The sequence below is a fragment of the Astyanax mexicanus genome, chromosome 18 (genome assembly GCF_023375975.1).
Source record: "Astyanax mexicanus isolate ESR-SI-001 chromosome 18, AstMex3_surface, whole genome shotgun sequence".
In the NCBI taxonomy this organism is placed as follows: Eukaryota; Metazoa; Chordata; class Actinopteri; order Characiformes; family Acestrorhamphidae; genus Astyanax; species Astyanax mexicanus.
The window spans coordinates 37,795,930-37,813,804 of record NC_064425.1 but is presented as its reverse complement, the minus strand read 5'-3'; the positions used below and the strand labels follow the sequence as shown (position 1 = coordinate 37,813,804).

General features: G+C 35.3%; 2 protein-coding genes across 5 annotated transcripts in view; one reads left to right on the top strand and one right to left on the bottom strand.

Annotated features, from left to right (window-relative positions):
• The window catches only part of wdfy1 (WD repeat and FYVE domain containing 1), a 1,176,431-nt gene that overhangs the window by 536,405 nt on the left and 622,151 nt on the right, over positions 1–17,875 (top strand). The window lies entirely within an intron of this gene.
• Positions 1–17,875, bottom strand: part of slc8a2b (solute carrier family 8 member 2b) — a 295,419-nt gene that overhangs the window by 203,701 nt on the left and 73,843 nt on the right. Inside the window, exon 2 of the mRNA XM_049467028.1 lies at positions 607–686. The gene's annotated coding sequence lies outside the window, so the exon portion shown is untranslated. The remainder of the gene's footprint in view (positions 1–606; positions 687–17,875) is intronic.

Here is a 17,875-nt window from a genome sequence, read left to right as displayed (position 1 = left end):
TCGACTTATCGGACAATAAATGGACACATCCTCAATAATATTTGATAATGGTGATGTGGTCTATGACAGTGAACAGTACTTTAGCCAGTCATGCTAAATAACCAATGCTTCAATAATCGTGACTCCATATAGATAGTGTTTATTAAACTATGATTAATAAAAAACCTGGTATAGATAAATTGCTTAGTTATGCTATTTTATTCTCATCATATCAGTGGCATTTAAATTGTATTAAAATGCCAATAATATTGTTTATCACAATAATTTCTGGGCAGAGATATTGTCTACAAAAAATATATATATTGTGACAGGCAGAGGTATTCAAAGTGGGGGCAATGTCCTCCTACTGGGGCACTATGTATTTGTTCACTATTAAAGCACTTGGATCAGATAGAGGCTGAAGATTTGATCATATTTATATATATATATTTATATACCTCTGCAGCATGTTCACTAAACTATTCACTAAATCACAATACAGATCCTCACACATCATACACACACACCACACACACACACACACACACTGCCAGAAGAAACAGCTGCAAGATGAAGATCACCCCACAAGCAGATTACATCCTTATTTATGACCCGCAAACCACTGACCTCAGAGACCACTCAGCCAATCAGCTGCCTGCTTCACTTCCTGGATTAGTGACGAGGAGGCCATACACGCATCACATCTCCTGAGAAAGAGAGAGAGGGAGAGAGAGAGAGAATATTGTCAGAAATGTAACAATATGAGAAAAAATAACAGAAAGGTTTAAACAACCGATCTAAAATTATTAAAAACACTTTTTAAAAATAATTCCGGGAAGGGGCACGTCGCTTACCACCCAAATTTACCCCACCAAACTCATCATACCTCACCATACACCACTATCCCTATTTTCTATTTAGTAAATAATTGTGTGTATATATTAAAATATGTACATAAAATGTTTATATTTACTACTGTTGCCATTATTTTGTAGTAATTGTTGCTTTTGTTTTATTGAATTTTTTTTGCTGTTGTTATTTTTGTAATGATATGGCAATACTTGTCAGTAATCATAATAAAGCTTCTTTAAATAATAAAAGAGAGACATGCTAGTAGTAATCGTACTATTTATTATTCACAAAAATAGTATTTTGTTACATGTCTACATTCATTTTGTGTATGTACGCTGCCTGGCCAAAAAAAAAAACGCTACCTAGAAATGATGGAAGCAAATGATGTGGAGTTAATGCTGCAGTTGGTCTGCAGGTTTAGGTTCAGCAACAGTATGTGCTGAAAGAATGAGGTCAGCTGACTACCTGAATATACTGAATATAGACTAGCTTATTCCATCAATGGATTTTTTCTTCCCTGATGAACACAAACATATTCCAAGATGACAATGTCAGGATTCATGGGGCTGGAATTGTGAAAGAGTTTAGGGTTCAGGGAGCATGAGATCATCATTTTCACACATGGATTGAGAGAGAGTTCACCACAGAGTTCAGATCTTAACCTCATTGAGAATCTTTGGGATGTGCTGGATGGAGAAGAGAGGCTTTGTGCAGTGGTCAGACTCTACCATCATCAATGCTGCTGCAAGATCTTGGTGAATAATGAATCCAGCAACACTGGATTGAAATATATCTTGTGACATTACAGAAGCTTATTGGAACAATGCCACAGTGAATCTATTGGCGGTGACTTTTTTTCTGGCCAGGCAACAGTGTATGTGAACATATTTATAGAGATACAGAAAGAGAGAGAGAAAGAAAGAGATAGAGAGAGAGGGAAACTGGAAACCCAGCTTGCATTGCTAATGTCATTATCAGTCTGAGGGCACAGCTGGCACAAAAAGGCTTATATGACTGTGGCGCATTAGTGCGTGTGCGCATGTACACGTTCCTCTTAGCCCTGATTACAAGCATAAACCACCCAAATCTGATCATGTTCAGTAATCTGATCTAACTCCTACTGCTGGCAGAATCTCACAATCGCTCACTGCATGCTCACTGAGCAATTCATTAATAATAACACTAATTCTTGCAGTTTTCTAATTAGTTTAATTAGTAAAATTATATTAAAGCTGTGTTTCTGCTACATATATTTTGCAGCACATTTGGCCGCTGCTACAGAATTTTAAATCACAGTTACAAAACTCTGCAGAGGGCTTTTAATTTGAATCAACAGATCCCAGAGCCAGTATCAGTGGAAAAGAAGGCGCTGCGTGCATGAAGGCTTTGGAGCGGGTTTGACATTTGGGGGGACACATTTGCTAAAATGAATTAAAGCCCAACCTTTAGTGACTTAGAACAACATTTGCAGAATTACAGTTAATCAGTTAATAATTCTCTTTATCATTAGTTAAATCCAGCAACTTTACCCACGTCTTCTTGGCTTTGACTTTACTTAGAAAATGGAAATATAAAAGATACTTTTCTAAGCTAACTTAGAACACTGACTAATAAATAAGTAATAAGTAATAAATAAGGAAAAAGAAATGTCACCTGCAGCCTCTCCCGGGAGGGGGTGCTTTTCCTGGCGGGGGTGCTGAATTTGGCACCATTGTAGTGCCTAAATCTGCACTCCTGCCATGAAAAGCACCCCCTCACGGCAGCATGTATGCATGTATGTCTTCTTGGTAAAAGAATATATAATTGCTTTAGCTAACTAATTAGAAACGCTCCCCCAAAAGGGAGTGCTTTTCATGGCAGGGGTGCAGATTTCGGCACGCTTTCAAAATAAAAGTTTTAAGATTTTAGTTTTTAGTATTTTAAAACAATTTCTGCTTTTCTGTGATATCATTTTTTGGGGGGACAAATCTGTTTCTGATATCCCTCCCGGTTCCTACGCCAATGGCTGAATGATTCCATGAACCATTGAAATTTCGCAGCCCATCTTAATGCCCCATACATCATTTTCCAAGTAATCTTTTAAATTAAAACACACAGAGAGCCACAATTGTTCACATAAACGTTGAAATTCACACAGAAAAAGACGGCAAGTTGCTACGTTAACTAAGTTAATGTTACTATCCTTGCCCTGTAAAGCTTGTATCTTTCAGCTGGAAAACAGCCAATTTGTAAAGAGCTAGTCAACTGATACCAAGCATTAGAAGTGATGTTGAACCCATTCCAAACCATGCTGTGCCTGTTAGCAACTCAAACCCTTATAACCTCAACTGATAGCATTGTGGCTAACCCACTCAAACACTGCTAATCCCAGCTGTTAGCATACCAGGCAAGATAAATGATGCTGAACACTTTATTTCTTTTATGTAATTAGTGTGTAATGTGATAGTGTGCTTCATAATCTGGTGCGCCTTATATTGCAAAAATACGGTATTTAAAAAGGAATGTTACCAGTGTGTAGGGAATGAGTGTTCTCATAACACTCACCGTGGCTTTCCTTTATGGATAATGTCTAGACCTATGTCCAGACAGCCAATCAGCTTGCTGCTTACTTTGCAACAAGCCCCTTCTCAATTTGGAGATCAGCAAAATCGCAGTAGCCATAACAAACCACAAAAAAAGGATATTTTTTTTGCATTATTGATTACACGATCATCTAACCTTTTGGGTTTAGAGTATTTTGATCTTTCCTCATTCATAGAGATCAGGGTTTTGTTCTGTCTTGTTCAGAGGCTCTGCGAATATGGCCGCCAGGTAAATAGACTTTACTGTAGGGCCTTTGGCCTCCCACCTTGGTCTCCTCCCACCTCAGCACTCAGCACATGGGGTATTTCAGCTCGCCAGTTACTATATTTCAGTAATTTAGTTTAAAAAAATGTAAAACTCATATATTATGTAGATGTAGTACAAACAGAGTGATCTATTTTAAGCGTTTATTTCTTTTATTGTTGATTATGATTATGGCTTCCAGCCAATGAAACTCCAAAATTCAGTATACCAGAAAATTAGAATATTATATAAGACCAATTGGTACTTTTGGCAGTGTGGGCAGTGTGCCAAGTCCTGCTGGAAAATGAAATCTGTATCTCCATTAAAGTTGTCAGCTTATATAATATTGCTCTTATATAATATTCTAATTTTCTCTCTCCTCCCACCTCAGCTTATTCATGTGTAAATGCATTATTATGTTTCTGTATTACAATTGCTATATCAGTGGTCTAAAACAATTTGTTAAAAACCTTTAATTACAATTATTTCTGGGGCAATTTATTGGCTAAAACCATCCATGAGGTGGTTATTCTGATGAGCCTAAAAATAAGGAAGTCATAAAATAACTGGAACACATTAGAGGAAACACCGGTACTTACAGCTGAACAGCTAGAATATAATACAATTACATGTGTCTGCACACACAACAGCGAGAATATGTACAAAAATGTGTGTGTATGTGTGTGTGTGAGTGTAGCGATATGTGAAATGAGGTTTCTTAAATCATGTAACTCCTCTTCATGTGCGAGCGGTTCCCGGCTATTTGCTCTCCTCACCTCGCTGCTCCGCCTCCATCAGTATTCAGCACACACACGCTGGACCTGCAGTCTCCAGATCAGAGCAACACCAGACCCTCAGCCGCTACAAAACGCCGCAGTATCTACAGGATCAGTGCTGATGAGACGAGATAGTCACAGATAAGAGTGTGAAATCTCACACCACTCTACTGTCGCACTCCTGTTTTATTGCTGATTTTTAATGAAAGCAGCAACTGGCTACAATTACACCTCCAGTTTCTTATCCCATCTTTACGCTTTGATGCTTCACGAGTGTGTGTGTGTCTGTGTGTGAACCTCTGCACACTGGAAGAAACCACATGTGCACGTTCAATCAATAACGTGGCATAAATGAATCACAGGCAGACTGAGCTAAATTCACCTTAAGCTTTCATTGTTAACACAAGACCCACATAAAAAGGGTCATGTGCACCGTTTACAGCTACGGCTGATTGGCTGGCTGGCTGGCTGGCTGGGGTGTAACAATGCATCCTGATGGAAAGATTTGAAGAAGTGCATCGTGGGAACAAGTGATTCCACATTTTGTTTATTATGCTCAGGGCATCCTGACAACCAATCCACTAAACTCCCCTGTGAAAGAAAACAGGCAACAGGCGCTGGATGAAGGCAAACAGGCACAGGAGACACTTCAGCTCTCCAGTTACTTTTATTCAGTAATTCAGTTCAAAATAGATAGATAGATAGATAGATAGATAGATAGATAGATAGATAGATAGATAGATAGATAGATAGATAGATAGATAGATAGATAGATAGATAGATAGATACTTTATTGATCCCCGAGGGGAAATTCTAGATAGATAGATAGATAGATAGATATTTTATTGATCCCAGAGGGGAAAATCTAGATAGATAGATAGATAGATAGATAGATAGATAGATAGATAGATAGATAGATAGATAGATAGATAGATAGATACTTTATTGATCCCTGAGGGGAAATTCTAGATAGATAGATAGATAGATAGATAGATAGATAGATAGATAGATAGATAGATAGATAGATAGATAGATACTTTATTGATCCCTGAGGGGAAATTCTAGATAGATAGATAGATAGATAGATAGATAGATAGATAGATAGATAGATAGATAGATAGATAGATAGATAGATAGATAGATAGATAGATACTTTATTGATCCCTGAGGGGAAATTCTAGATAGATAGATAGATAGATAGATAGATAGATAGATAGATAGATAGATAGATAGATAGATAGATAGATAGATAGATAGATAGATAGATACTTTATTGATCCCTGAGGGGAAATTCTAGATAGATAGATAGATAGATAGATAGATAGATAGATAGATAGATAGATAGATAGATAGATAGATAGATAGATAGATAGATAGATACTTTATTGATCCCTGAGGGGAAATTCTAGATAGATAGATAGATAGATAGATAGATAGATAGATAGATAGATAGATAGATAGATAGATAGATAGATAGATAGATAGATAGATAGATACTTTATTGATCCCCGAGGGGAAATTCTAGATAGATAGATAGATAGATAGATATTTTATTGATCCCAGAGGGGAAAATCTAGATAGATAGATAGATAGATAGATAGATAGATAGATAGATAGATAGATAGATAGATAGATAGATAGATACTTTATTGATCCCTGAGGGGAAATTCTAGATAGATAGATAGATAGATAGATAGATAGATAGATAGATAGATAGATAGATAGATAGATAGATAGATAGATAGATAGATAGATACTTTATTGATCCCTGAGGGGAAATTCTAGATAGATAGATAGATAGATAGATAGATAGATAGATAGATAGATAGATAGATAGATAGATAGATAGATACTTTATTGATCCCTGAGGGGAAATTCTAGATAGATAGATAGATAGATAGATAGATAGATAGATAGATAGATAGATAGATAGATAGATAGATAGATAGATAGATAGATAGATAGATAGATAGATAGATAGATAGATACTTTATTGATCCCTGAGGGGAAATTCTAGATAGATAGATAGATAGATAGATAGATAGATAGATAGATAGATAGATAGATAGATAGATAGATAGATAGATAGATAGATACTTTATTGATCCCTGAGGGGAAATTCTAGATAGATAGATAGATAGATAGATAGATAGATAGATAGATAGATAGATAGATAGATAGATAGATAGATAGATAGATAGATAGATAGATAGATAGATACTTTATTGATCCCTGAGGGAAAATTCTAGAAATGTGAAACTCATATATAATATAAAGATGTATTACACACAGAGTGATCTATTTTAAGTTAGTATAAATCGTTTATTGTTGATGATTATGGCTTACAGCCAATATAAACCCAAAAATCAGTGTCTCAGAAAATTTGAATATTATATAAGACCATTTGGTACTTTTGGTAGTGTAGGCAGTGTCACAAGTCCTGCTGGAAAATGAAAACAGCATCTCCATAAAAGTTGTCAGCATATATAATATTGGTCTTGTATAATATTCTAATTTTCTAAGATACTGACTATTGGGTTTTCATCAGCTGTAAGCCATAATCATCAACTATAAAATAAATAAACCAACTTAAAATAGATCACTCTGTGTGTAATACATCTATATAATATATGAGTTTCATATTTTGAACTGAATTACTAAAATAAAGTTGCTTTTCAATAATATTCATTTATTCATTGCACCTGTATGCGTTAAAAGAGGTTAAAAGAGGAGTGAAATGTAGGGCTACACAATATTGGAAGAATTTTACATTGCAAATGTTCTTTTTTCGATGATATATATCATGATTTTAAACAATGCAGGGCCCATGACCATCGCCAGCCCCGCCCCCCACCCACGTGCTGTCTCGCATCCAGACCTATCAAAAGCTGAGTCAGTGCCAAGCACTCAAAACCTGAGAAAATCAGCAAAACAACAGTAATCGGCTCTTTAATCAGGCATTTAAATGGCTTTTAAAAAGGTAAATAAGAGCGTGATTTTGGGATTAAAAGCGTAAATTCAGCTGTAACTGGAAATATCTGCACAAAACTGCAAAACTGTGCTGGACTGAGGTGCACAACTTTCCACACACGCTCATGTTTATAAGCACGTGTCCAGCCATGTGCATGGAGGCCATGAGTGAAACCTTAGCAGCCCTGGTGAAAAGTAATACATTTACATTTAAAATGCAATTTAAAGTAAAAAGTCCCCAAAAATTTAAAGACTATTTCAGTATAGTAGTAATTAGGGATGAAACGTTCGGTTTCGATATATAAATATTATCTAGCTCCAACACGCAGTGTGCTTTTAACCCTTTCTGTTTCAAATCAACAAGGTGCAGAGCCAATTAACCCTTGTGTGGTGTTCATATTTTTGTTACTCGTTTACTTTGTTACTTGTATTTAATTCAGCAAAATTAAGCAATTTTACATTAAAATGCTTTACACATGCTTGCTTCACCTAAATTGCAAGCAATATAAACAGCTTACATGGTTAATATTTGCCCTTTACCTTTCTTATGTTACATTTCTTTCACAAAGTGCTACTCTTTTTTTTATTAGTTTTTTAATAAAATGTAAAAAAAAATGAATTATACTCAAGATATGAGTAGAAAATTTGTTTAGTTTCAAATTTACAAATGAAGCAATGTTTATTAGCCCTTGGGCAAACATACTGTATGTAATATAAATGTGTGTGTGTGGGGGGGGGGGGGGGGGTGTACAGTGTGTGTTTATTGAAAATGTGTTTTGATATATCTTTTTCACAAAAAATGAGCCAATGCCAATGAGTTTGAGAAACAATATTTTTTTAGTATCATTTGATGAAAAATGAAAACGGGTCCCACAGACCCGAACACCACACAAGGGTTAATAAATATAAAAAAGGCACAGATTATTTATTTAAAAACTAAAAATATTATTCAATTAACAATTAACCAACAAATATTGTCAGCCAGTCACATATTTTCAGAAAATACTAAACTGATATCACACTGTGCTTTATCTGCTGACTGTGTTTTACCTTGAATATCAAACTCAATGCTGATGCCAAAATGGTCCCAAACAGCGGATTTATAATCTGACGGCGCCTCTTTAAATGTCATTTTTTCTGTTTTTCGCATTCACTCGCCATGATCACGCAGCTGAGAGAGTTTTGTTTAATTATCCCTCAAATCTTCAGCGTCTGCCTTCAGAGCTGATTTGCTCCTGGGAAATTCAGAAAAAAATCTGATTGGTTGCTGCATGGTTGTGGAGAAACGCGCTGAGAGAAGTATATAAAAAAAGTGTCCCCCAGGTCCTAAGCAGTCCTGACTCTCACTTAATACACAGAATACACCGAAAGTATCCAATCAATAACCACCAATAATAAAATATCGTTGCATCCCTAGTAGCAATTTACAATTCCTTTGTTACTTCTCTACTGAACTAAAACACAAAAGCACAAAAAAAAAGATTTACAGGGCATTCATTAATACTAGAGACCACTACAAAATTAATGAAAAAAACATAAAATAAGACCTTTAAACAATCTAGAGTAAAAGTATCACTGTCTAAGAAACAAGTGACTAGCACAGCTGTTTGTTTAAGCTCAAAACAATACTTATAACATAAAAAATACTTATACACATACTTATACAAGCATTTATATACACTGCTCAAAAAAATAAAGAGAACACTTAAACAACACAGTGTAACTCCAAGATAAACCACACCTCTGTGAAATCAACCTGTCCAGTTGGGAAGCAACACTGATTGTGAACAAATTTCACCTGCTGTCGTGCAAATGGAACAGATAACAGGTAGAAATGAGAGGCAATTAGCAAGAAAAGCCCTATAAATGAGTGCTTCTGCAGGTGGAGGCAACCTCCTCATGCTGCTTCTATGGTGAGAGAACTGACAAAATGCAAAAGTGACCAAAACATCAGCCAGAAAGGAAGAGAACAGAGAAAAGGTCTGTGGTCTCCACCTGCAGAACCACTCCTTTATAGGGGTTGTCTTTATAATCGCTCTCATTTCTACCTGTTGTCTGTTCCATTTGCACAACAGCAGGTAAAATTGATTCACAGTCAGTGTTGCTTCCTACAGGTCCTACTGGACAGGTTGATTTTACAGAAGTGTGGTTGACTCGGAGTTACATTGTGTTGTTTAGGTGTATTTTTGAAGCAGTGTATATAAATGCTTGTATAAATATTTGTATAAGTACATTATTTAAATGTTTAAGATTTCGTCTCAGTCCACATGTATCTGGATATGTTTAAAAAACAGAGATTTCTCTGGCTTTATTTCTTTTGTTTTTAAATATTAAAGTCTGGCATGAAAAGCCTGTGCAAGCAGGCAAGCCCTGTATGGAGATTCAGTACCTCATAAACAGAGACATTTCCACACCGTAAAGAAGAAAGAAAACACAGAGGTTTAAAATCGATCTATACATGTATTAAAGGTGAAAGAATGCACTTTGCTCACTTTGTGCACTGCTCAAATAAAAGGGAATACTAAAATAACACATCCTAGATCTCAATGAATAAAATATTCCAGTTGAAAATCTTTATTTATTACATAGTGGAATGCAAACAAAATAACAAAAATGATAAATGTAAATCAAAATTAATGTCCCATGGAGATCTTAAACATTTAAATAATGTGGCAATAATAAAATATGCATACATAAACCACTAATAAATGCAGCATGAGTGATTTTTTGTCACATAACTCTTGGTATTAAGAGCGTAGCCTAAGAGCAGCTGTTTTTACACCCCGTTCAGAAGCAGGAGAGACTAAGAGTGATTAAGAGAGTGGAGCTGACAGCATGGCGATATTGGGAAGCTTGTAAATACAGATTATTGTAATACGTCAACTAGGGTTCAGTCTTTTGTCAGAAAATATCAATTTTAATCGATTTTTTTTTTCTGGCACATTCCTAATGTCAATACTGCTCCACTGGAACAACAGCGTCACCATATTTATAGAGTTAGACGCTGACTATATTTTATTGACTTGCCAAAAAAAATAAAATATAATTTAATCCAATCTAATCTATTCTAATGCTCTTACAGTTATTAGAGGATAAACTAGAAGAGCATGAGCTCATTTTGTGAATAGAAGACCGCTACCAGCAGTTTAATGGTAAAAAAACTAATAATAATAAATAGATAAATAATAATAATAATAATAATAATAATAATAATAATAATAATAATAATGCATTTTGTTTTTAATGACGGCTCAGCCCAGTTGTCACAGTGATATATTCGTCCCATGCTGTCGTATTAGCGCTACTGTTAGCGCTATATTAACGTAGCGTAGGGGCTCTAAAAAGGGTAGCTCCAGTACTGAGAGGGCACAGCTTCCTGTTACAGCAACACTTCCACAAAGAACCTACATTAACTCTGACTCTGTGCCCCCTTTAACCTCAGCCCTGAACCAGCCAACACAGGTTACCCTACGCCACCTGCAGCCCAGAGCTCACCTCAATTCCATTACCAGTGATGGAGTCAAAAATGGCTATGAGAAAAATACTCAGAAGCAGAAATGTATGAGGCTACATTCACACAGCAAGTGTCCCAAATCTGACCTTTTTCATTATATGCACCTGATACAGATATAGCTATAGCAATAGAGTGCTAAAGTTAGCAACTTAGCAACCTAGCTGCTGTTTAACTAGTTACCATCAGGCCATTGTAGTTTTCACAAAGGTGACAGGTGGAGCAGAAATGAATTATTATTGATCATTCTTTAAGTCTGTGATGGGGAGCTGAAATTAGCTTTTATTAGCCTTTAATTTATTTCTCCATTCCACCTTAAATGCTGCAGTCTGTGTCATCTGTTGCACCATTTAAGGTGGAATGGGAAAGTTAGGGCGTTTTTACACCAGCACTAATGGGTCCGGTTTAAAAAACGTACTCTGGTCCATTTGTAACTTTACTTCGGTTCAATTGAGCAGGTGTAAAAACAGTAATCACACTCAGGTGCGGATCAAAAGAACTCTTGAGCGGTTCACTTGTGGTGAGAATGTGATTCGGTCTCAATCCGACCCAGCTATTAAATGTAGTCCATTTATTTGAGCTATTTATTTGAGTCTGTGCTTTGTAAATGACGCACATGCATAAAACAGCAGTGCTTCATGTGAAGTTTCAGTTTCAACCTGGTCAGCCACCGCTTCTTTTTGAGCTGCTGCTGATGTAGCATTGCTGAGTAGCTTCACAGCACAGAGCACTCGGAGGAAAGCGCAGCGACTCGGTTCTGTTACATCAGCTAACAGATGCCCTGTGCTGTGTACATCACTCTTTAGTGATGTGGGGAGAGAGCGCCGTCTACCTACATAGTACTGAAACAGACACTTATTATTTCTGAGCTCTGTTACCTTACTGTATCACTAATGAAACCCTTATTCACCACTGTTGTTATTTTTTATTAATATATTTTTTTCTAACTGTATCCTATTTTCTCCTAAATTTGGAAGGCCAAATACTCAACCAACTCTTTAGGACTCCCCCCATCGCTACTAGAAGACTATAGCATGCCTCCTCCCATACATGTGAAGTAAGCCAGTGTCTTATTTTTTATAGCTGTCCCTGATGTAGCATCACTAAATTGCCAGCGTATTTAGAAGAAAGCCTATGATTCCATCTGCTAATGGAACAGCAGAACAGCAGACGCCTCGGGATTTGAACTGGCAATTCTCAGATCACAGTGACAGCACCTTTAGTCCACTGGAAAACTCTCGAGCCCTCATTACTGTCTACTCACATTTATTTCCCGCTAATTGAATACATACCAGATTTTAATACTACATGACGAAGTGGCCCAAATCAGAATAAAAAAAATATCAGATTTACTGTGTTTTTGCTGTTCACACTGTCACACAGATAAAACACATCTGTGTCATATACGAACAGCCAGATCAGAATTAATGCAACTTTTACACCAAGGAGAAGGAAAAAAGCTATGAGGATAAGAGGAAATGGATGACAGCAGTGAGTGAGCGGTTCAGTGGTGGAATAATGATCTCACAACAGGTGACAGACCTCATATATATATATATATATATATATATATTTGAGATGATGTTTCCTTTCAAACTAAATGAGAAGGTTTGTGTCGCAACCGTTAAGAGTTTCTAACTAAACAGCTAAACACAGCAACATTAAGACAATACTGCAGTGTCAACAGGAAATTAAAAAAGTTAATTAATTAAGTTTAAAGAAATCAAGGATGCAAACCAAATAATTGGTCCAAACAATGTTTTTGATTTATTCATTTATGTCTTTTTTTTTTTTTTACAGTGAGCTGGAACACATTATCGGTAATAAGCCACTTATTACAAACTGCAGACACTGGAATTATTTGATAGCACATGTGATGCTGGAGAAAATGAAACTGAAACTGCAGGTTAAATGCTGCACTTTAGCATGTGAGCGTTAGTTTAGGAGCGTGAACTGTTCAGATCAGTGTCTAATATAGACCACATTAAAAAGATAGTGTGAACACCCTAAAATAAAAAAATCAGATTTGGGCCACTTTTTCCTACTTTGTGTAAGACTTCCACACTCATACAACTGGCAGTTTTTGAGCCACTTTTACTAGAATGTGTTTTTTTTTTTTTTTTTTTTTTTTTTTTATTACAGTACGCACACTATCATTTGCAGCATCCCTCATCCTTACTTCCACAAAAAAATGGGATTAGGGCAATGTGAGGTTAGAACATTAGATCCTGTAACGTGTACGTGTCAAATATAAGAGCTGATCCAGGATTATGACCTCAATCCGTTAAATTACACTGAGATGAACAGAATCAAATCTGATTACTGATAGCCCCACTGCAACAGATTACACATTTAATCTGCTCGTACTTTCTGAAATTTGAGTTACATTTAAAAAGGAACATTATATAACATAATGTCATCTTAAAACAGCCATGCTCCCCTATTATCTCTTTCTGTTTCCATTCTTTAAACTAAACAGAGAAATATAAAAATATATTGGCAATACTTCTATGAAGGGACCAGATAATCTGTGTCAACAATAGGTGCAACTTAGCTGCAAGAAGCTGAATGCAGTATTTAACAGAAACTATCAACAGAAACTTCAACTGACACTCTAGGATTCTTCCTCACCTCATTGATCATTCTGCGCTGTGCTCTTGCAGTCATCTTTACAGGACTTTACCATGCCTAGGTAGAGTAGCAACAGTGCTGAACTTTCTCTATTTGTAGATCGTCTGTCTTACAGTGCATACATGAACATCAAGGCTTTTAGAGATACTTTTGTTACCCTTTCCAGCTTCTTGTAAGTCAACAATTCTTGAACGTAGGTCTTCTGAGAGCTCTTTTCTTTTGTGAGAGGCATGATTCACATCAATCAACGCTTCTTAAGAACAGCAAACTCAAAACTGTTTTTTTTTTTTATAGGGCAGGGCAGTTCTAACCAACACATCCAATCTCATTACATTGATTTGACTCCAGGGTGGCTGACTCCTGGCTCCAATTAGCTCTAAGAAAAGTTATTAGCCTAGGGGTTCACATACTTTCTCCCCCATGCACAGTGAATGTTAACATGTTGTGTTTAATAAAACCTTGCAAATATATAATTGTTTGTGTGGTATTAGTTTAAGCAGACTGTGTTTGTCTATTGTTGTGACTTATATGAAGATCAGAACACATTTAATGACCAATTTATGCAGAAATCCAAGTAATCCCAAAGGGTTCACATACTTTTTCTTATAGTGTATTTAAAATTTTGGCACACCACCAACTTGGGACTTTTAGTAAGGTTTTTGCTTTTTGATGTATGATACAGAAACAGTCAAAAGTACAGACATGTTTTTTTTTCTTTTTTCCTACATTGTAAATATATACTGAAGTAATTCAGAGTATGAAGGAACACATAAGGAATCATGTAGTAACTTAAAAGTGTTAAACAATACTAAATACTCTGTGAAGATTTTAGGGAGAGGTGGAAAAAGTACTTAAAATGTGTAATTAATAAAAGTACCTTTACTTTGTTAAAATTCTACTGAAGTAAAAGTAAAAGTACCCATTAAAAAATCTACTTGAGTAAAAGTAAAAAAGTACTCAATTTAAAATGTACTTTGAGTTATTTTTAATTATTTAATGTAAAAAAAGTACAACAAATCATAATTTAAATCGTTTTTAAATCGTTTATTTCGTTCATTATTATTTTTTAATTTGCCATTGCTATGCTTTAACTGCAATTTACATGTATTTTTAAACATTCAAGCAGATTGTTTAATGTTTCCAATAAAAACTAAAGGAAATATCATTAAAAACATGAAATCATACAAAAAACTGTTGGTCGGCGCATGTGCAGTGCTGTAAAGAAGCACATATCGATGGGTAGCATAACTCGACAGAACACCGGTTCCCCCGAGCCGCGCACACAGACACCAGGCTACAAAGCTGATTGACACAGCGTCTCTCTCGCTAACCATAATAAACACTGCTGGGGAAAGTTTAGCTGCGCTGCCATGGAGAACAAAACTCAGCACAAAATATGTGTGATAAAATCAGCGGAACATAAACACAGCGGAACATTATGAGGCATTTCTCTCACCACCAAGACTTTTAGAAAGGTAAACTCAGTTTGTGGACGCAGGTTAAGCACGTAACGTAGCGCAGCTTCGTTAACTTGTTAGCTAATCTAGGCAGATTGATATGTCTCAGTTTAGTTTAGCGTTATTAAATGTCTAAAAGGATCTATGTATTAGATGACAGGTAGATGGAAGGTATTTAGGTTATATTTACCTCAATCACCGGTTAACGTTGCGCCAACAAACGCATTTCATACAGCTTTCAGTGCATTTAATATACTAATAATTTAGACATTTATACACGTTAGTTTATTAATTAACATACAGGATAACAAACACCTTCCGTCTCCTTTAACCTTCACTGTTTTTCAGAAAAGCCTCAGGGCAGAATTTCGTCAAAAAATGTGTTTAGGTTGTACAATTTTTAATAAAGGGATTATTGTGCTGGATATTTTACTAAATACAGGAGATTGTATAATCTGTGTACCTGCATATGAACTGATTTTTTTTTATTCAGACAATTGTTTTTCTCCTCAGCATTTTATTTTTTACTCATTAACTGGGAGTTTTCCAATGTAGCAAAGTAAATTACTAGTGTACTTGAGTAAAAGTAAAATTAAATTTTAAAAACTACTTTAAAAATTACAAATTACTCATAAAATCTACTCAATTACAGTAATGTGAGAAAATGTAATTAGTTACTTTCCACCTCTGCATTTAGGTGCTCTTATCTGCGGTTTCTGAGGCTGGTAACTCTGATGAAGTACTTGAGGATAATTTCAAAAGTCTTAAGAATTTTCAGATTGACTGACCTTTATTACTCAATGTATTTTTTTTGTTACTTAGTTGAGTAGGTTTTGCTCAAATAGAGCTATTCACTGTATTCCTGTAAGTCTACCTCTTCACTACTTCACTCTTGATGTGTTCAGCACAGCTGCTAACTAAAAGATGAACATTCCATGTAACTGTACCTCATAAACTGAGGACTGAGAAAATCCAGCCAAGAGGTGCAAATCTGGGGTGCTACTTTGAAGAATTTTAAATATAAGACGTATTCTGGTTTGTTTAATAATTTTTTGTTTGCTAAATAATTTCATATTTTATGTTGTGATGATTTTAGTATTAATCTACAATGCAGAAAAATAGTGTGTGCCAAAGTGTGCCCAATTATTTTTTTATTAATTTTGATTGTCCATCTTAAATATTATATTTTAAATGGGAACATAATAAAGATTATTTATTTTGTGTCAGCACACTGTAAGCTAATAAATTAAGTGTGTACTCTCTCCAATAGAATTCCTTTCTTTTTCACAGATTCTGTTCATATGACAGTTAGAAGTGCTAATTATTTGGAGTTTGCCCTGATTAGGACTTACAGTACAATTCTGCTAATGTCTATTTGGCATTTCGTGACATTTCTCTCATATCGTGACATTTCACACTTGGTATCAACTGCCAACAGATGCTCACAAACCACTGTACTCAAGTCTTAAGTCTTGACTGTGTGTCAAACTCCTACTAAATACCAGTCAGTCTGACCAAATGCTCTCCTGCTACTTCTAGCTGATTTGCCATCTTTATATGTACTAAATACTGCACTTCTTTGTGTTCTATTCACGATATTTAGTCACACCCACCTTTAAGAGTTCATAATGCCATCTTTGTTAGAACATCATATTTATGGTCGTATTAAATATTAAATAAATGCAGTCTAAAATAGCTACTGCTGTAAACAATGAGGATACATAAGGCAGCTAGCTTTAGCTTTAGCTAAACCGCTCATTTAATAATATTTACAGCTAGTGTTGAGGAGCTCCATATATAGAGGAGGAGCTGTGTCTTTGATTGGAGGTGCTAAATTTACATCATCCAGTCAAATGTTTTCTGATGTTAGATCACCTCCACAAAATATAAACCATCACTGCCACACAACAACCTTGTATCTACAAACATAGCAACTACACAAGATAAGGAAAAATCTTTATTAACATAATTTTAAATATATTTAATCCCAGTCATGCAAAAGAATATAAATAAATCAATAATAAATATTATAGCGATACACCGTGAAACTCTCAGAATCGTATACTAAATACTGTGATATACCGTACATTTTTGGTCATAATGCCCAGCACTACTCTACGCGGTTGCTTTACAATCAAATGAATAGGGTAAATCTGCAGTGAGGAATAATGGTTTATGTTGAATTTTATCACAGAAGTATCACAGAATCACGCTAGGGGTGGGCGATATGGCCTTAAAATTATATCACGATATTTCATGGTATTTTCACAATAACGATACTCTTGGCGATATTACAAAACACTGAATTAAAAAAAATATATTTCTAGAATACACTACTGCAACAAAAAATATATTTTATTATTGAAAACAAGATGCTATGACACCTCAAACTAAGAGATAAAAAAAAAATACAAAAAAAAATAATTTTATAAGATTTGTAACAGAAGTCAATAAATCAGAATGTCATGATACTAATAATAATGCACTCCAAATAACTTCATATTTACAGGACTGAAGTAAAAAAAGTAAAATTATACTATACTGGACAGATATAATCTGTCTCTAGTATATATATAATGGGAAGTGAGAACAGTGTGAAGTTCTTTTGCTAAAAACAGGAAAAAGTAGTACTCTGATGTGATAATTAGGGGTTGGTAATATGCCACGATATTTCAGGGTATAATATCGTTCATGCTATTCAAAAATGTTGGCGATATTATTGTGTATGATACGATATGGCACACCCCTAAATCACGCTACCATGATATCATCGTTATCAAAGGCAACATATCGTGATAATATTCTATCGTAAGATCCCCTGTGATTCACACCCCTAATGTCAAAATATGATGAACATCTCTCCCTGTATAAAA